This window comes from Meles meles, chromosome 8 (assembly GCF_922984935.1).
Source record: "Meles meles chromosome 8, mMelMel3.1 paternal haplotype, whole genome shotgun sequence".
In the NCBI taxonomy this organism is placed as follows: domain Eukaryota; kingdom Metazoa; phylum Chordata; class Mammalia; order Carnivora; family Mustelidae; genus Meles; species Meles meles.
In genome coordinates, this window is record NC_060073.1 from 112,268,266 (window position 1) to 112,274,715 (window position 6,450).

Sequence of the window (6,450 nt, forward strand, 5' to 3'; positions counted from 1 at the left end):
TTTATTAACTAAGAAGATACTAAGTCAGTCTTTAAAACGTAATGTCTTCTTTTAGCGGAAAAGCTCTTCTAGAAGAGACTTAGAATATTTCCCACTTAGATTCCAAGCTCCTCAGCTCTTCAATAGCTCCCAAAGACTTCTGGACCTTTCCTCAGGCAAACCTCTCTATCTGTGATGATTTTGAGAAAGAGAACAACACGGAGGCTTACAAGACAGAGATCTGTATACTTTCTAGCAGGTGTTAAACCGCAGAGTAGCATGTAGCATGGGACAAATAAGGGAACAAGTCCAAAGCTCAAAAAGTAACTCTTTTCCAACATTTATTTAGTTGAATGTATATTGTGGCCAGAGCACTACTCTGAGAGTCAGAGGACTTGAGTTTTAGTCCCAACTCTGCCACAAAAGAGCTTCCTGAGCTTAGACAAGCACCTCATTGTGTTCTTTGTAGAATGAGCAACTGGACAAAATCACTAGGGGCACTGCCCGCTCCTCCTCAACACACAGGAAAACATGTTAGGCATCTATTTAAAGCAGAGATTAATCATCTCGCTTGTGTATTCTCGAACTTGTAAAAGAGTAGCAAAGACAATTTGGTATACCGAAGTCTTCAGAGAATCGCTAGAGAAATCTGGCAAAATCCCATCCACCCCGTAATGCCATTACTGCTGCTACAAAATCACTTGAAGCTGTGTGGCGGTAAATGAGAAGCTGGTATCGCAGAATGCAATTATCTACACTCCCCATCACGTAGCCCTACTGAGGGTGATTATGTCTGCACCCTGGCACATGGAGGCCTCTTCCAACTACAGAGTGAATCACTGGTGGGGTCACGTTCTCAGAGAAAGTAATTTTCACTTGAGCACGTTTATCCCCTAGAAACTGCTCCCAGTATCTGCTAATGTAAGCACTATGATGGGCCTGGACTCAGGTCCCATCCTCGTATGAAGGTGGGGAATGTCATTGTCCCAGCCGGCCAAAGAGAACTCAGGGCCTCACCTCACCTGCCCCTCCTCCCACCACTACTTCCGTTACATATAACACTCCCTGGAAAGGAGTGAGAAAGAAAACATGTATTTCTTTTCCTTTCTTACAAAAATGGATCTTCATATCATGTTTTAGAGTCTCCAGAGAAGTTTTCACATGCTTATCTCATGTAATCCTCACAAGAACAAGATGAGGTAAGTGGAATTTTACCCCTTTTCATAGACAGAGAAACTCAGACTTGGGTTGTGTAGATGGTCACAAATGACAAAACCACAAGTGGGGCATCCTTACCAGAGGTCACTAATGAGAGCTGAAATCTATCAAGTTCTTGTCTTCAGTCTCTGAAAACATCGCTGCTGGGTCCAACCAACAGTGTGTACTCAATGCCTATGGACTTTATAGTAGACGATCACAAGCTGCTTTTAACATAAGAAAGAACACCTGGAATACCAGCTCTACCTCTTGCTAACTTATAACTGGGTTTGAATTACTCTTTTCTGTTTTCATTCAGCAATATTTAATAAGTGCTCTCTGTGCCAGGGAACAAACATGCTAATTTAAATAGCATCATCAGGGAAGGCCTCTTTCAAGAGATCAGATTTGACCTGCAACCTGATTAACAAAAACAATCTAGACATTTGAGAAATCTAGGACCAAGAGAATAGTAAGTCCAGAGGTTCTAAAGCAAGACGAATTTGGGGTTTCAAACAAAAATAAGCCCCTGAAACTGGAGCACAGAGAAGGAAGAGAAGAAATAAAAGAATAAAGGTAGGCCATTTTATAGAAGATATGTACACCAAAGCAAGGAGTTTGGATTATTCTAATCACAATAGGAAACCACTAAATTTTTAAGAGAATAACACTATCTGATTTATATTAACTGCTCATTATGCAACTTTTCTAAGTCTATAATTCCTCATCTATAAAATTCTTATAATAATAGCAGCTACTTGAATAAACATTGTTAAAATGTCTATACTGCCTAGAGCAATCCATACTTAAAATGCCATTCCTATCAAAATTCCACCGACATTTTTCAAAGAGCTGGAGCAAACAATCCTAAAATTTGCATGGAATCAGAAGAGACCCCGAATTGCTAAGGAAATGCTGAAAGAGAAAAACAAAACTGGAGGCATCACGTTGCCCAATTTCAAGCTTTACTACAAAGCTGTGATCAACAAGACAGCATGGTACTTGATAGTTTCATTGAGAAAACTCAGTTTGTCCAATGACAGCTCAATATTTAATAGCTATTATTATTATTATTATTATTATTAAGTGATAGATGACATTTGCATATGATGTCATAATAAGGAATATAATAATCAGAATAATACTCATAGCTCACACTAAAAGTGTAAGTTTGCATATAGACACACACATAGCTAGCTGACTTCACTCTGTGAAATCCAACTGGAAAATCTGGACGTGTCTGCTGCTTTGTGACTTAGCCTTATTCCCTGTGAGAGGTGTAGGAGAACTTAAACTGTTTCAGTAGCGATTATCTTGTTCTCTTCCTTCCAACTTTTTATTCTTTCGGGTTGGGTCTCCAGAAGACGTGTTTGTCTTTCGGGTTGGGTCTCCAGAAGACGTGTTTGGCTTACTTGTCCCATCCCCATCTATGGCTGTGACAAAAACTGTTCACTGTTTACCAAACCATCTCCTCTTCTTCCTGGAGTCACAGCTGAATTGCCTTTCCCAGCTGCCCATGGCCTCTTAGCAATACCCCAGAGACTAAATATGTCCAGAGGTGATAAGTACCACTTTCTGGACAGCCTACCCTATAAAATCTTCTTACATAATATTCTCTGGGCTCTTCCCCCTCACCCTGGCTAGATGTCTATGTCTGGAGCAATGATGGAAACTATGTATTAAAGATGGTGGAACCTCCATGACCTGGGTCCCTAACTGATTTGCAGAGCCAAGTCCTCAGGCCTATCTGGAACTATCTGGGACTGCTACATGTTGTAGCAGATGGAAGAACAAGTCCAAGGTAGTGCAATCCTGCATTCTATTTCTACAGTCTGGTTATATTAAAAATCTCAAATTTTTGTGACCTAATTTCTGAAAATACATAGCTCTTAATAAGAAAGCCTTCAATTGACATTCATAAGACCCTGAAGGGTCTTCCCTGTTTTGATGGCATAGTTTCATTTTCCAGCTGTGTCTGTCCATCAGCTTCTCTGTTAGATAGCAGCCTAAAAATTGCTATGCTGGATTTGTATCTAGTTCAGTGATGAGTATCCAGAAAAGGAACACAAAACCTCTATTTAGGGACCTTCAACCATAAACTTAACTCCTCCTTGATATTATTTTAGGTTCAGCCTACTCGGTGTGCTCAGTGCACTGTGCTTCCCCCAGCAGAGCTGTATTTTTGGTGTGTCTCTCTCCTCCCCGTAGCTCCCAAGGGCACACTCAATGACTAGTGCAGTTCCGTGTCCTCAATACCTAGCACTGTGACTGGCCCCTAGGAGGTGCTTAGAGATTGAATTAATTCCGGGGGAGGGTGTTGTAGTTCTAAACTTACTGATCTGACACAGACATTAGCCTCTTCCACCCTAGCGGGTTATCATTAACCAACATCCGACGACTAACTACAAGCAATGTCTTAGACCCACTTCAAGAATGTTCCCAAGGCAATAGTTCTCAGTCATCAGTGCATCCACCCAAGCTTCCCAACGGGCTATGATGTCTACATCATGTCCACAGTACTTTCTTCTGTATGAATCATGAGCTCTAGCTGGAAGCAGGGACAGTGGCAGCTGATCACCATAGACAGCCCAGTAAACACCTTTACAACTCCTGGCCTGCCCTCAGTGCTAACAAGAATGTGAGCAGTGTCCATCTTCCCCTTGGTACAGGACTAGGCTTCCAACATGTTAGAGGATCACTTAAAATGAAAAATTGGCCTTGTTCACATTGTTAAAGACTCTTTGGCTCTCTAGCAGTCTTGTTCAATTATGACAAAGGCTTCACCATGATCCTGCTTACTATAATTTTGTTGTTGTTTCAAATTTGAAAATTTTAGAAAGAATGGTAGGGACCCTGAGAAACAGTGCTCCCGTGGATAAGGGCAAAGGCTTGGGACTTTGATGGATCTGGATTTGAATTTAGATGCACCACTTACTAGCTTTCGAACCTGGGCACCTTGCTTAAATTCTCTGAGCCTCAGTTTCTTGTCTGTAAATTGGGAGTGAAACTAGTACCCACCTCAAAGATAGATAGAGAGCTGATAAGAAAGTGAGATAATGTATATACTTAGCACCACACCTATCATGTAGTAAGGAATCAATATACACATTAACTATGGTGATTATAATAAACATCATTTTGGGGTTTTTTTGAGATTATCTTGCTCCTTAATTTTATAATTGAGTGAACTGAGACCTGGAGAGATTAAGGGATTTACACAGCTAATGAGGGGAAGAGCAGTGAATCAGATTATTTAGGGCCTCACTCTGGGGGTCTGCCCATCACAACAGGAGCTTATCCTCACGCCCCAGGTTCTCAAGAGCAACACAGAGCTCCCCTCATTTGGAATATGAATCTATTTGCTTTCAAGTCTTTCAAACCAATTGTCAGGAGAGAGAGTTTCCTGCCTTCAGGGCGGTCATAATCTCAGCACAATCTAAACCCTTTCGATATGGATGGAAATAGAAGATGCTCCAATCATATGCTGGGTTAGAAAAACAGATATTCTCACCACTAGCCATCAGGGAGATTCAAATTAAAACTACATTGAGATACCACCTGACACCAGTTAGAATGGCCAAAATTAGCAAGACAGGAAACAACGTGTGTTAGAGAGGATGTGGAGAAAGGGGAACCCTCTTACACTGTTGGTGGGAATGCAAGTTGGTGCAACCACTTTGGAGAACAGTGTGGAGATTCCTCAAGAAATTAAGAATAGAGCCTCCCTATGGCCCTGCAATTGCACTGCTGGGTGTTTAACCCAAAGATACAGATGTAGTGAAAAGAAGGGCCATCTGTACCCCAATGTTTATTGCAGCAATGGCCACGGTCGCCAAACTGTGGAAAGAACCAAGATGCCCTTCAACGGATGAATGGATAAGGAAGATGTGGTCCATATACACAATGGAGTATTATGCCTCCATCAGAAAGGATGAATACCCAACTTTTGTAGCAACATGGACGGGACTGGAAGAAATTATGCTGAGCGAAATAAGTCAAGCAGAGAGAGTCAAGTATCATATGGTCTCACTTATTTGTGGAGCATAAGAAAGAACACGGTGGACATGGGGAGATGGAGAGGAGAGGGAGTTGAGGGAAACTGGGAGGGGAGATGAACCATGAGAGACTATGGACTCTGAAAAACAACCAGAGGGTTTTAAAGGGACGGGTTGGGTGGGAGGTTGAGGAACCAGGTGGTGGGTAATAGGGAGGCAACATACTGCATGGAGCACTGGGTGTGGTGCAAAAACAATGAACACTGTTACGCTGAAAATAAACAAATTTAAAAAAAAAAGAAAAACAGATGGTCTAATATTATTTCTAAGACAATGTCCATAGAAAGAAGCTAGAGATAATTCGGAACCTTCCTAATAGGTTTCAGAGATGAAGAAAGTAGACACTCAAGCCAAGTAAATACGTTCAAGGGACACTAGGATCAGAGACGTGTCCCCCGCTCATGGAGGAGCGTGGGAAATACCTGGAGAAGGATATTATCCTTAGAGAAAACTGAAAGAAATGAGGTACTCACATACCACAGGAGTCTCAGACTGAACTCACATTCAATGTGTCTTTACCTGAATCCATTATATCCAGATTCTCACCAGGCCTTCTGTCATTGACTCTATATATGGCCTTTCCAATCTCCTGTCCCCAAGCTAGAAATCTTTGTTTCACCCTCAAATGCTCCTTCTTCCTCACACCAAGCCATCAACAAACTCTGTTTTTCCAACCAAAAAACGCCATCCAGACTTGGAAACTGGCCCCACCTCTCATGTCCACTGTCAATGCCTTGTCAGAACATAGGCTGTACCTGTGGGAGATAGTCCAGCAGCCTCTGCCTCACTCCCCTCTCTTCTAAACGTCATCAGAGCATGGCAGCTAATACAGAAAATCAGCCATCCTTCAGTCAGGTTATACATGTGCTTTGGTACTTCTGTTTCAAATGGAAAAAAACAGACATAAATAAAGCAATTAGCACCATAGAGTGTGATGACCTGTCAGACACTAAATCAGGGAGAAGTTTTGTTTTGTTTTTAAGTAATAAATATCTATGTCTGATTGCAGAAGAGAAGCTTAGCTTTCTTAAGCTGCAGGAATAACTAAACATTTTGATATTAAGAATTCTCCAGCTCCTTCTACACTTATAATAGAGTAAAGAAGACCTTTTAGGATTTTCATGTGAAATAAGAATGAATTAGTCAGACAGTAAGTCTGAAAGAAAGATAAAACATTTCAATCTTTCAAGGGTTTACTTAGTGCCTCCTCCATATTGAA